Source organism: Anarhichas minor, unplaced genomic scaffold (assembly GCF_050575085.1).
Source record: "Anarhichas minor isolate MPS153535 unplaced genomic scaffold, ASM5057508v1 ptg000058l, whole genome shotgun sequence".
NCBI lineage: Eukaryota > Metazoa > Chordata > Actinopteri > Perciformes > Anarhichadidae > Anarhichas > Anarhichas minor.
This window is the reverse complement of record NW_027466504.1, coordinates 7,609,630-7,624,785: the sequence shown is the minus strand read 5'-3', so window position 1 is coordinate 7,624,785 and position 15,156 is coordinate 7,609,630. Positions and strand designations below refer to the sequence as shown.

At 45.8% G+C, this 15,156-nt stretch overlaps 1 long non-coding RNA gene across 1 annotated transcript; it reads right to left on the bottom strand.

The window, feature by feature from the left end:
• Nucleotides 1–4,216: 4,216 nt before the first annotated feature.
• Nucleotides 4,217–9,820, bottom strand: LOC142933011 (uncharacterized). The gene is made up of 3 exons (XR_012947545.1): nucleotides 7,463–9,820; nucleotides 6,038–6,299; nucleotides 4,217–5,815 (listed from the first exon to the last, which is right to left on the bottom strand). It is a non-coding gene; the product is annotated as an uncharacterized LOC142933011 (long non-coding RNA).
• Between the last annotated feature and the right edge of the window lie 5,336 nt (nucleotides 9,821–15,156).

Sequence of the window (15,156 nt, the reverse complement as noted above, 5' to 3'; positions counted from 1 at the left end):
CCGTCTGGAAGCCATTAATGTCAAGGCTTTGCTTGCCAAGAAGGTTACAGGCATATTTATACTTATGGCTCCTAATCAAAACAAAGACATTTACAGTATACATTGTTTGTGAAATAAAAATACTTGCTTCAGAGGCTGTGCGGTTAGAAGGGATTTGCAATTAGTAGTCAGAGCAGTCACAGGAAAGAAAGAAGAAAATACTATTCACTAGCTGCCACGTTGTCATCCATAATAAAACGAAGCAGTGACAGATTGCACTGCACTCGGTTCAATCGCCAACATCCGTCTCACCGGCCCCCCTATCACTAAAGTCAATACAGCTCGATTAGGTGTGAAGGAAGCATGTTAGGAGTGCCTTTGTTCCAGCATTTATGAACACATTCCTGCATACTGTAGATTATCCAGCTATAGCACGGGAACAAGCCTGTCAAACAGAGATGGAGTTTCTCCTCAGAGTGTAAAAGCATATAGTGTGGAGCAATCCAAGCGTTCATTCTGTTTGCTAAGGGCGCGTGAGGCCTGCCCACGCTCACTCGGGGTTGCTTGGAAGGCCTGAGTGGCAGAGAGCTTGCACACACCTGTTCTCTGTTTGGTCAACAGCGCAATCCTAGCCCGGTCACACAGCACAATGCTATCGCTGCCGATCTGGAGCGCAATCCAGCGCTTATCTCTTATTGGCTCTGATTGCAGCCATTCAGGTCAATTAGGAGCTCTCCCTCCTGTTCGGTGAGTTCCTGCCCTCCAGCAGCAGCGTGGCCCCGCTGCACGGCTGCTGCAGTTCCTGAACCGGGCCGGGTCAGCCGGGGCACCGAGGGGAATTAAGACTTAAGCAAACATCACGGGATGTCAGTTCCCACATATGGATGTGCTTGTAGAAAGGAAAAAGAAAAGGTGGAGCAGTAGTGACAGTGCAAACCTTGTCACAGCAATTAAGTAAAACTGTTTTCACCAAAACAGAGTTCATGCTGAGTGGTTTGCACTTTCTCACGGATGGTTGGTTTCAATTCAAAAATAATTCTGGATCTTGTTTGGACTGAACTTGCAACCTTTCAGTCACAAAATTGTCCAGCGAGCAATCCTGTCTCGACAACATTACACTGTCTGTAAAATCTGTGTTGGGCCCCACACAGCTGCAGTCACACAATGATTAAATGAAGCTCTCCCATTGCCCTGGTGAGGATCAGTCCTGCTAAACTAGGTTGTGCCAGTGAGGTTGAGAGAAGGCAGGGAGCTGGACTCTACAAGTGCTGCGAGGTGCCAAAGTTTACCACCACCAAAGCCCTCCAGTGTGGATGAAGGAAGCAGAATCTGGCACTGACCCGCCGTTCACTCCGCTGCCCACTTCTTAGGAACCAGAACGAGGGGAGGGCAGGACAGAGTACTTTGAACACACCTCAATATATATATACACACACACACACACACACACACACACTTGCCATTTCCCTTGGATGGACTCGGCGGTGGACGTCACCACCGTTGTGGTGACGTTTCGCAGCCCAGCCATTAACACAGCGGGAGTCCTGGAAATCTTAACACGAGCCTGGCAACATGCGCTTACTGTCCATGCACATATCCCAGCTGAAATTCCCAAATTAGACTTAAGAAAATAGAAAATAGAATCTAGAGAGCTGAGACTGTGCCAGTGTGTGACGGCAGCATCGTGCCGGCTCACTGCGTGTGTTGGCCGGTGAGAATGTGTGAATCAGACCAATATCTGAAAATAGCCAAGTGGGCATGCTTCATGGAATCAGGTTAATGATTATTTTTCTGTCAAATAGCTTCGTTTAAACGTTGACACTCACCGTACTCTGCTGACGGCCAGTATACTAGTACTGAATCAAACACAAAGATTTGCTGATAAATACCATGAAATCAATGAGAAAAAAAGTGACAATAACTGATGTGTGTTTGGGGCGACCGTGGATCAGTGGTAATGCATCCTTCAATCAGAGGATCAGTGGTTCGATTCCCCGATTCCGCTAGACCATGTTGGTGTTTCCTTGGGCAAGACGCTTAAACCCTGGTTGCTCCCGTAGCTGTGCCTACGGTGTCTGAATGAGTTAGTTCTGATGGGCAGGTGGCACCTTGCATGGTAGCCCCTCCCACCAGTGTATGTTTACATGGGTGAATGACATGTAGTGTTAAGCGCTTTGAGTGGTCGTAGGACTAGAGAAGCTCTATACAAGTACAAGTTCATTTACCATTTCAGATAAAGTGGCAGTGGAAGATCTCAGCCACAGAATACAAAAATGGAAGTAGAACAGCGCCTACACTCAGGATGGAGACGCAGCAGTGCATGCATCACGGAGGTGTCGATGAAGAGGAAGAAGATTCATCTCACTTCTCGATCCTCTCCTCGTGCCTGGCAGAGCTGTGCAGCATCACTCCCTGACAGCTCAGGGTGCGAACGCCGAGATCTGGAAAAACGAGACGCTAGCCAGAGACAGAGAGGATACTGGATATGAAGAGGGGATTTAGAAAGGAGACAGAACTCTGTCTAGCCCCCGACAATGACTGTGTGCGGAGAGGTCTGTGTGTTTGGGAGGACGTGCACAGCAGAACAAACGTCTCAGGGTGTTTTCAACTTACAACAACGTTTAAACAGTGCTTTTACTTGGCATGATTCATCCTGATATGAGGCTATTAGCCTGTAAAAATGACAACTGGTACCAACACTGTGTACATATTATTAACCAATAATAATGCATTGACCTCAGCAGCACACCTGACAGTAATAAAGCACTAATTAAGGGCCCCAGAGGACCTGGGAGTGTGCCAATTAACAGGCAATTAAATAGAGACGTTTATGACTTTGTTGGACCTATATACGACATTCTGATCCTTCATGGTCGCAAATGTCAGCTCACCACAGAGAAAAGAAAAGCCATTGGCACTATGGGGGAACAAATACTGTGTTAGAGAGAAATTGTCTTTCAGCGCAAGCAGTTGACAGGATCTCAAAATGGAACTACGCAGAACTTTCACAGGAACATTTCTGGCCGACCTATTGTATGTTAAAAACACAGAGTGGTTAGACATACTGTATATACAGTGTGCTGTGCTACTGATGCCTATTAGAGTGATCTCGATGACATTTCCAAGTAAATAGGGTGGTTTAAAAAAATAGTCACACATTTCTTATCCCTTTTTTCCTATTTTAGGGTATTTTCGGTCGTCACGTTGAAGTGTTTTGATTATATATCTATGTCAACTGCAGCCACGATTCTGAACCTTTCACTGAAACACTCACATGACAGGGAGGAAAAGTCTGAATCAATGAGATACATATGACTAACAGAGTGCTATGATCTGGAGAGTCATAGATCTACTCCTCTACTCATGGAAATTATTTTTGGATTGCCTTGAGAGGCAGCCAAACCAACCCGCAGTCACTGTAAATCAAACATGCAGGGGCACGGGACATATGCAAGTCTTTATGGGGCCCTATAGCGTGCCTCATTCTTTGCTTCACCTCACCCCTTCCCTTCGCTCTCCCTGTCTTGTCATCCTCAGGGCTGTGTAAGCTCTGTGGTTTTTGGCAAGCCGGTGCAGAGATCCCAGTAGTTCCTGTTGTGGGGAAAGCGCCTATTACAACCCCACACTGCTACAGTTCACAGAACAATTATCCTAATTATCATTTCACCAAACAGAGACATGGTATCCAGTGGCTGCCGTGGGTTTTGAATGTCAGCTCTATATGCCTGATACGTTTCTTTTTGAAGTCTGTCTTTAATTTAGTCTCTTTTGTGTAATCAGTCGTGGGAAGTGGTGACACGGACGTTCACAGAAAGCATACTGTGTGTCATTGGATGTGGCCACTGTGAGAAATGTATGAATCAACCACTTTCTTAACTGATATACAAAAAAAAATTCATGGAAAAACACAATACCAAAACAAAGAGTTCCTTTTTTCCTTCCCTTTACAAACATGGCAGCCCACAGGCACTGAAGCCAGTTCACGCAAAGAGAAATATAATGAGAGGAGAGCAGGAAGAGATGAGGCGTCCGCTAGTCTCTAAAGCAGAGGAAGGACAGGGAAAAGGTGAATAACAGTTTATAATCGGCCAAGACAACGCATCCATCCTCTATCCTCCACCTCCATCCTGCTCCTCTTTTCTCTCAGCCACAGTGGCTGTTGGAAGCGACCGCGACTCAACCGATATTCGCAGCGGTGAGCATCAGACACCAGCATGTCTGCCGTCGAGCAGTCAGTATGTCGCCAGGGGTGAAAGGTCACATCCGAGCACGGGGATGGGAAACCGCTGCAGCCAAAGGAAGGGTTTAAAGGAAAGACCAATGCGGTTATGTATTCTCTGGCACAATGAAATGAGAAGCGGTGGTTGGAGACAAAGTAAAAAAGGGATGAGATTGTAAGTAGAGGTTTAGACGCTGTGTATGTTCATATTTCCTATGATTTTTGGGCTGCAATCTGAGCCAAATCACACTTAATTCTCCAAAAACACACTTCTCATGGGATTCCTACAAAACACGTGATGCAGTCAAAGGAGTAGGAGCTTTGTGAGGAGTCAGATTAAGCTCAGTGGAGAGGAAACTTTAATGAAAAATCTGTAAAAATGATATCGGAATCATAAACATGAACTCAAATTTTGATTTCTCTGTTCTCGATGTTGAGTTTGAGGTGCCAATAAACCACCTAGCTATCGATTGACATCTCAGTTTGGTAACGGCCAAAACAAAAGTAACATGGTGCAATGTCACAACTGTCACAGTTCTTATGACTTCACACCAGACGGGGAGCTAAGAGCCAAGAAAAGCTACAGTCACCTTACGAAGACAGCTGCATTAGCATCTCACAGAATTCAAAATTAAACATAGAATCATTTATTTAGAATCTGTAATAATTACAACACCTTATGACGAGCAGATCATTTACATTCCTGCGAGCTTAATGCGACACCTTAGCCGAAGCCTACGCCTCTTTGGGAAAGTTAAAAGTGCAGTGGAACGCCACAGTCAACTTATAGACACAGGAACTTGTGATATAACATTAATACATTATCTAACGTCATGCTCACTATACCCACTCCCATTCCAAACTCTTCCACTCACTCACACTACATTTAACAGCGCGCTCTCGCATACTTGTGGCAGCTGTAAGTCCCAGTGAAGCCACATTCCCTTCATTAATATTTCACTGGCAAACAGTCCTGGGTGCAGCCTGTTTCAATAAGACCCCAACAGACTCATTTATCACCATTAAGGAAGTGCAAGGAGCCCGGGACAGGTGCTGAAACCTGCTTGCAGAACTTTCCCTGTATTTTGACACAAAACACCATCACTATCAGTATTTTGCACAGTGGCTGAAGTATTTACGGCACTGAGAGGAGCTAATAATGAAGTGAACAGCAGCACCATGGAGCAGGATTTTCTTTTTACAGACCTTTAAAGTGTACCAAATTACCAGCGGAAAATATTTTTAATATCAGCTGAAAGTGGCCGTACATAACTGTTTTAATCATGCTGCTGAGTCCCACACATCTCATACTCTAAACATTGTGAATTATGTGTAAACATTGGTTGATACGGTCTTTACTTGATTTGGAGTTGTTACTCGATCTCTGCCCTCAAATCTTTCAAAAAACAACTGGCAACCTGGTCTCCATTTAACCACTTAATTTAACTACATAATGGTTCCTCAAAGCCTTAATCACCGCAGCTCGAGATACTTTTCTCAGTTGCTCCCCAAGAAAACAAACCTCTGATGGACATTTGTTGCCAGGCGTCGCACTCAAATCCAACTGCAGAACAATCGGCTCCGGCTGCCGTTCGAGGAGGAGCAGCCCTGAAACATCTAATGTGAAGAGGTCATGTCGTGACTTGTGTCTTGTCTTAATTCTCATTATTCAAGCTTGGAAAAGCAATTTCACTGTTTGCTCTGGGTTTTTTCTGGGTTGAGTAACCCGTTGAAAAGTCTAAACCTGCTTTAATATCCTTGGCAGACAGTGAGTGTGTGTGTGTGTGTGTGTGTGTGTGTGTGTGTGTGTGTGTGTGTGTGTGTGTGTGCAGCAGATACCTCAGGGTTACCTCCTGGGCTGAATTTGAGGAATCCGCCCCCGCTTTCTCGGTAGACCTGCACCCAGTTGCCCTCCTGGCCCAGGTGTGCTCTCCACCCCAGGGGCCATCAGTGAACGTGAAGCTGCGGGGCCGGCTGGGGTCGCCCAGCCAGCCTGTCCTGCTTTATGGCTCATCTACCGGGCCTCTCTCCTCCTCCTGTCCAAGCAGCCATGTAATGAAGCACTAATGAGCCTGTCACTCCAACTGTCACTTATTCTCACCTGAGAGACACAGCAAATAGAAGGGGAAAGACCGGAGTAAGGAGGTGAGGCGGGACGAAAGTGGCAGGCAATGAAAGAAAGAGAAATTCATCAGGGGGGGTTCTAGAGCAAGCCAAATTGGTTAAAGATGACATTTGAAATATTACAGAATATTAAGGATTAATACAAATCACTTTTCTGAAATACCAGAACGTATTTTACAAGTTTGACAAGTTTGATCATTTTCATTTTTTTTTTTAAAGGCTCAAACTCTTTACTTGCAACTTTTTCCAAGATGAAAAAAATAGTTCAGTTATAGAAATAAATAAAGTTGAGATAACAATATATTACATATAAACATATGTGGTTGAGGAAGTAGGCCTGTGTACAAATGCCACAATTCATACATTTTTACTCCATTACCAGTAGGTAGGTAGGTATATATATATAAATAAATAAATAAATAAATAAATAAATAAATATATATAAATAAATAAATAAATAAATAAATTATATATATATATATATATATATATATAAAATCAGTTGAATGTACTTATAACATTAAAAGTAAAAGTACTCACTCTGCTGAAAATAGTTAATATGTATAACGTTATTAGTATGTTAATACAGATTTAAGGTAAAAAGCAGCATTTCATTGTTTTAGTGGAGGAGTTGCTACGTCTAACTCCTTTATATAGAGGTTAGGTACACGCTAGTGCTTCTCAACCTGGGGGTCAGGACCTCTCCAAACTGTCACAACATAAATCGGAGAGATCACGAGAAGGAAAAACAGTCCTGGACACAAAAGAGAACTCATTCGTGGGAATATTCTCTCATTTCTGCTTTTTATGTGAAATACTGGAGAGTTTTACTTCTTTCAGCCTGAAACAGTTATTTAAATAAAACCATCTGAGGAGTTTAGAGGGGGGATCACTCTCTGGTGGAACGACCTATAACTCACATCTGAAATGTGTCAAGGATCCCCAACCAGGCATCGCTTCTTCTGTAAAGGGTTACAAGCCAAAAAGGTTCGGGAACCACTGTTTTTTAACAAGTACCTCTGAATCTAACTGTACCTGTCAAATACATGTTGTGGGGTGAAAAGTGCAATATTTCCCCCTGAACTGTAGTGAAGTATACAGTAGCATGAAATATAAATAATCAAAGTAAAGGAAAAGTACCTCAACATTGAGTCCTGAGATGTTACATTCCACCAAAGCAAATAAAGACACAGGACATTTGGTTTCTTGTGTGAGCTACTATTCTACCACTGCGTGGAGCCAGTGAGCCGTTCCCCCTGTAGCACTGAGAGAAAATGTTACAGAGAAGGGGAGGGACGAACTGAGGAAGAAGAAGAGGAGGGGGAACAGTGCACGGCCGTCTGGCAAAGCCAGAGGCTGCCTGATTAGAAGCATGTGCTGACCCCCAATTCCCAAGCTGGGACAGTCAGACCTCCGCAGATACACACACACACACACACAGACAACATTTGCATAACAGTGGCGATGGTGTGAGGGTTTTTTATTTTACCTCTGAAATGTTCCACAGCCAAGCAACAATTTAGTATATTAAAAAAAAGAAATACAGCTAAATAAGGGACAGTTCAGACCTCCACTCTTTTCTTTTAGGTTTTGAGAGGGGATCACGTCCTCCTGTTTGGGAGGTTAGCTAATGATAATAAACACACTCCTGAGAATCAAGAGAGGAGTTAAGAAGAGCGAAGGTGTGTGTGTGTGTGTGTGTGTGTCTTCCATGTCAGAGCACCATGACGTGAGGAACTGAAGCGAGCCAGGAGAAAGCAAACAGGAGTAGAGAGCAGAAGGCACGAAAGTACAGCAGAGTTTGAACCTAGGGAGAAAGCATACACCGCACAGGCTTACAAGTCCAATAATAATACCTCAAAAAAAAAAGAGCTGGGCAGCGAACGAGCTCAGACCCAAAATGACAACATGCAAAGACTCTTTTGTTCTCCAAGTGGCTGGCTGGGCTGCCAAGGCTTTGAAGCTGACAACTGACGAATCCAGGCTGAAGAAACATATTTGGGGGGAGGGGGGTCATAACCTTAATAAAATAAATGTATGTTTGTTCTTTATTTAAACTTTGCGTGCATTGTGATCTTTCACCATGCTTTTGGTGTAGCCTGGCTTTGGAATATTAAATATTTATCCAATCCTTGGAACACATCGTTCAGTCTTTTCTCACTGGTGTGGGTTTCAAAAACACACACACGCCGACTAGTTTACCTCTAACAGAACATGTCAAAGGGTGGTTGGTGGGGGGGGGGGGGTGGCTGTCAGAATGCATCAATCTGTGTATGTCGGCGCTGCCTTGGCACAATGGGGATTTCGAATGGCGCAAAGCATTGGGGCAGGAGCGGTTTTGGTACAGGAGTTCCCCCCGCTTATCTTTTGTATATCTGGCTCTCAGAAGCCTCTGCCAGCACTCACGGAGACAAATTACACTTCGGCCATCACAACCTATTTATGCTAGCTTTGATTAATGGCCCGTTCGTTGGCAAATGAGACACACACGTTGATTGAGAAGTGGAAAAAGGATGACTGGTTTGATGTGAAAAGGATCTTAATCCAACCCCACTCCCTCTCGTGACATTTCAGTCATGCAGCGCATGAACAGGAGAGGAGGCCAGAGAGTGCAGCCCGCATGCTACATCTGCTAACAAGCCCAACCAGCTGTGTAGTGTATAGATCCTAAGACTCTTTAAACCCTCAAGTCTCTGTTCATTTGACAAAACGTACATGGAAACAGATTAGACATGCATTTCTGAGAGCTGATTTCCAAGATGGGGGAGGACTTTGTTTTTTTTTTTCTCCCAAAAACCTTATTTTTTCCACAACTGGAGCAAAAATACTTCAGTTCTCCGGTTGTTTTGAGCGCGCTGTGGTTTGAAATTTTTCTCAAAAACGAAGTAAAATCCTTTTTCACTGCAATGACAAAATGAAACGAAGCACAAAAAAATGTACACACACTATATTCATGTCTATTTAAGGGTCATTGTATTTCTTCATCTTGTCAGGCTTTAAAACAAACCAGAAAGACATCTGCAATAGATGATGTTATTGGCATCGTGAAGCCAAGTGTGAAATCACAGCAGCCCATGTCAACAGGAGCCTTCCCTCGATCCCTAATGTGAACCCAACGTTCCCACAACTTGTGTTGCCTCATGCCCGGCTCTGCACACCTGTCTGTGCATAAATAGTGCTGAGAAAAGCTTGAACAATGTGCTACTTTTATCTCGCTATGCGGGTTGCTATACATATTTCACCAAGACGCCGCGTTACTTTGAGCAAGTAGCTACGAGAAGTACAGTAAAACTAATTGCCAGGTAGACCCGTTACTGTCGGGCACGCCGTGCTTCAACATGCCGAGTGAGAGAGTAAAAGCCTCCGGCACACTGTTGCATAAGACACTTCTCAGTTTCTGTCCCTGCTGCAGCGGCGTCAGAGCTGCAGTGGTTGTGTGTGTGTGTGTGTGTGTGTGTGTGTGTGTGTGTGTGTGTGTGTGTGTGTGTGTAATGCTGGGGCTTTACTGATCAGTGCAGCTGCACATCCCCCCCCCCCCCCCTGCCCCCTGTCCCCTGTCATGGCTGCTTCGCATTATGGTATTCCCTCATTCCCCATTGTGAAATTTGTTATCTATCATGCGATTGCCTCCGTTCCATTAAAGCTCACGGTGCAGTGCAGTGACGGATGGCGTTTCTCTTCACGTTTATGGATCTAGACTGATGTATATTTATTTGTGCTGCTCAGCCAGAGTGCGTCCTTTCTCCCCGTTGGCGCTCCCATACAGGCTATGAGAGTAGCTGCATGTGTGTATCTGTGAGCCAGGCATCCATCCCTGTGTGTTTGCACAGTGAGCGAAAAGCCGATCAACATTAAAAGAAAATAGTCGTCAGCATGTAGCCCAGCCTTATCAGCGGGGCTCGGCGGACTCATACAGCAGGTATGTAGTAGTGCACATTCATGATAACCCAAATGTGCACAAACTTACCGGCCTCTGTGGGACTGATAACAAGTTGGCGCCACGGCAGAACTGATATGACAGGGTGAGTGATTGTGAGAGACAGAAAGACTCTGTCAAACATATGACCAAATAGATAACTCTCAGCTAGACCGCCGTCATTCACTCTCTTTATCAATCCCCCCCCAGCTCCTATAGCTGGGGCTGATCACAGCTCTATCCAGAGACTGCACTGCTCTGTTCCCAGTGTCAGGGTGATGGAGAGGGGTTATCAACCCAAAACACCTCCCTTTTCTTCCCCTCCTCCAGAGGAAAAAGGCCTGGGAAAGGAGCGAGGCTGGGAGGGGTTGAGCTGCTGCCCTGGTTTGAATAAAGTGGAGCTGTTTGGCCTGATGGAGAACGGGCTGCTTCTCCGTGAATGCGGCCGTCAGAAGTGTTACACGAAGACAGGGTCGAACGTTGATATCAGTCACGTGAACACGGTGCGAGAGGCTGTTTTACAGTTATGTATTGTGCTTGTTCAATTAGCTGACTTCAACAGTAGCTTCAAAGAAGATCCATCGGATGACAGTTACATCTCTCAGACTTGCTATGATGAATCTTGGGATTATGGTGTTTCAAGAGAAAATACTTTTATCACACAGATTCTGATGCAGCGCCCTCCCTGGAGCATAAAAAGAAGACCAATAGCAAGTTTCGGAACGCTAGCGGCCTCCCAGAAACCAATCACGTTTTGTTTAAAATGACAGCATGTACTTTAGGGTTGAGAGTAAGACGGACAGAACAATGTGTCAGTGTTTCTAATTTCTGTGTAATTCAATTTTTTTGTCACATTGCTCAACACATAGGGGTCAGGCCTCTGGAAAAGCAAAAGTGTAGTCCAAGAACAACCACATCTTTTCGTCTTCTCTCTCACACACACACACACACACATACACTAACACACACACGCCCAGAGGTCGCCCAGCTGTGAAAAGAAGCCAAAATACACTTAAGTAATCTGCTTGATCTAGCAATTTATTGACGATGAAAATTTCAAAGGGGTTGAAACTTGAGCCGCATGCGTCTCCTAAACCATGGCCAATGCAATTTCCACTGGCAGGCGGGGGGGGGGGGGGGGGGGGGGGGGGGGGGGGGGGGGGGGGGGGGGGGTATGTTGGGAATGGCCTGACTAGTGGACGGAGCTTTATTGGTTGCATTCGCCTCGGCATAAAACTAATTCACCCTCGATGACAACCCACGGCGCAGGGGCGAAAGGCGAGATGCATTCTTTTCACCCCCACCCTCAACTACCTCCTTCATTAGCCAACCTTTCTGTGACAGAGCTATTCATTCTCTGCCCTGCAATACCCCCTTTATTCCCCCTCTCTGACACACACTACGCACATGCCCTCATTCCTCTCCCCCCCCCCCACCACCACCACCACCACCACACACACACACACACACGCAGGGAATTACAACAGGACAGTTGTATCTACACACATTTATCAGGTTTTCCTGTATATTAATGAATGAACAGGATATGTGTCTTGGTTAAGTCATTCATTCATGCTGTCTGGATCAATAACTTATCACGGATCTAAACATCATTAGTTAGTTCTTCCTCTACTTGCCCATAACTCTTTGTGGAAGTCTTACAAAGAAGAATAAAAATGAAGAGATGACCCTCCTCCGTCCTCCCATGAGCTCTACTTTGTACAGAGGTTAGGTACCAGCAGGTCTAGCTGGGCTTTACTAGCGGTCCTCCGCAGGCCTATCGAGTTACCATGATTTTGGGTCGGCGAGGCCCTCCTGGTTCCACTTAGAGCCCTGTTTCATTATTTCAGATTTATCGCTGCCATGTTTGCCAGTTGCCATGTTTCCCCTCCATACGTCCCCAAGTGTAATTCATAGCATCTAATAATGCACAAACCAAGACGTTTTAAGGACTGCAAGTTGGAGTCTTTCCCAGGCTGGAGGGATTAGGGGCTCTCTAGGGGCCGCCGGGTAAAGTGTTGCCCAAAGGAGAGAGAAGCCAGTCCCAGTGGAGTGAACATAACTGGATATTTACCGAGTCATTGCGTGGCCTAAGGGTCCGGCCTGACAGCCACCCGCGCCCCCCCCCCCGCGCCCCCCCAGCATGGCATCATGCAAGGCAGGTCCCAGAGGATGGCACAATATCAACGTAGCGTCATGGATGATTTCCAAATCGGTCATGCTGTTGTTTACCTTATGAGGCAGAACATCGTTGCTGTATCACTATCTCATCCGCTGTTCATTTGCAAACAATGACCGATTGCTAAATGTGAAGAACAGAAACTCACAATGCTGCCAAGATGAATTCAAACTGCTCGGGACACAGATAAATATCAGTGACAGAGAAAAAAAAAAAAAAAACGAGCTATTTCACCACTCACTACGTCTATGCAACAGTAAGAGTTTGCATCTAATCCCTCAGGGGCCATTTAACTGTTGTGTCCTTGTGCCGGAAACTCTCTGGTGGGATGGGTGGGGGGCACAGGAGACCTGGAACCAGGATGGAGCAAGAAGGGCAAGAAAGCTGGGACTCATCCTACATTACCATAATAGAATTACGGGGGCGAACAAAGCAGGCATTAGAGCGCCCACGGTGGCATTTGGAGAAGATCCATCTCTCTTTCCTCAGCCGGCCGGCCCATCGCCGCTTAAAGAAAAAGGAAAATCTACCCTTTGTTCCTCCCTCCTCCCTTTCATGAGCCCCTTGCCAGATTGCAACAAGGGGCTCAACGGACACACATGCACACAGACCTGCACAAGCACACACGGCATGCTTCTCGTGCGTGTGCGTGTGTGTGTGTGTGTGTGTGATGTTGCGCCTGCGTGTGCACGCTCACGGCTGGCCGGTGCCTCAGCGTTCGGCAGGCAGCTTGACCTGCCCATCAGAAGGGATTACATCTACATAACTCCAACAAAACACTGTCAGCACCCTGCCCCTCCCCTCCCCTTCCTTCCACTTCTTCCGTCATCTCTTCTCCCCCCTCTGTCTCCTCATCACTTTAACCTTTCAATCCTTCCCCGCCGCCTCTCTTTCTTCTCCCCCGTCTACGACACTTCTGTCTAGTCTGATGTAATGTATTTCCAGAGTGCCAGCAATTCTCCCAGCTGCGTTGCATCAAATATCACTCAAAGTCCCCTCAAAGCGATCACACACGGTAACCCCCAAATATTTATCACAAGTGTTATCTTGGCATATCTGAGAGGAAGGTTTTCCCTGCTCAGAGAGCTGCGTGAGCTATAAGGGATGGCTGCTATACGCTGATTCCCCGATTAGGCAACAGGCAGTAGTGCTGGTGTCAGATTGTCTCGGTGATAGAGGGAACATGGCGCCGTCATGCACAAACACAGCGAGCTGTTATGAAATGGACCCACGACTTCTGGTTGGCTCTCCCACTGCATGACCCACTAACACACACACACACACACACACACACACACACACACACACACACACACACACACACACACACACACACACACACACACACACACACACACACACACACACACACACACACACACACACACACACACACACACACACACACACACACACCTCATCCAACGAGAAACACGCTGCAGACGCACTGGAATGTGACTCTCTTCAATGGGATGCAGACAAAGATCCAACTGTTGAACTGACTGAATTAATGAGATGATTAGTTAACTGTATTTTTCTTAATAGGGATGATGCTTTGACATAACTTGCCATTGAAATGCAGAGTAGATAAAGAAGATAGTTCGTCATTGTAATAAGCTGGATCTACAGAACAGGTTATTTTAATATCCAACAGTACATCTGGAAAGTGGTGCAGGAGATCTGAAATCCCCCAAACTGTAAATTAGGAGTGAGGAGGAAGATACTTACAGCCAGACACCTCACACATCTGTTCTCCAGACCTCTGCCGCCCCCTAGTGGACTCACAATAGAGCTATGTGTCTTATACTAAGTACAGTATACACTGTGTATTCATTTTGATAGAAAATGCCAAAGTAGTGCACTAACAGGAGAGGCAATTTGTGCACTGAAAAAACTACAACTTATTCAAACTACAACTTTGAAAGAACGCATTGAAAATTTCAAATTTGATAAATAGTAGCCAGTAAATATAGGTTTCTATAGATTTACTTCTTGATTTTGTTTTTGTCTTGTGTTGTCACCTTCCTCCACATTGGTTTACTCCCAGCAGCTGTAAACAACCCACTGTGGTATAATGCATTGTGGGACATCAGTGTAAAATCCTTTCGTCCTTGCTTTAGTCATTCTTTACACACAAGACATGGTCAGGCTTCGTAGAGTCAGGATGGGACACGGTGCTTGTATCAACTGAACACAGTCAGGAGTTGCAGCCATGAAACAAGTCTTATGGCTGCACCCCCATACTGTAGTAATGACTATTCTGTGATTGATTTTCTTCTCGACTTAACAGCGCAGTGGATGTTTTCCTTTTCCAAACTGGACCCGGTTGTCTCTCGGCAGCATAGCACGTGCTCATCCCCAGGAGTGAAGGCCTGCACGGGCCGCAGCAAAAACAGCCCACTGCTCCCGAGCCTCCCGTCCTCCTCCCGTCTCCACCCGTAGGCCCAGTGTGTCCGGTCGGACTACACAGAGAGGAAACGCACGCACTCCGCTCGACTAGAAACAAAAACACGAATCTCCACGAGAGACCCCGAAACCCGGCAGGATGGTCTCTCAGCGCTCACAGGAAAGAGGCCGGGGAAGTACGTCTGTCCGTCCACACAGCCGAGCACATGTTCGTGGATACACGGGCACAAACACAGCTTCAGATAAAAACACGCATGCATGCGCGTATATACACAAGCAGCAATACAGGAAATGGGTCAGCTGTAGCACAGGTATCCTTTACATCCTCCACTG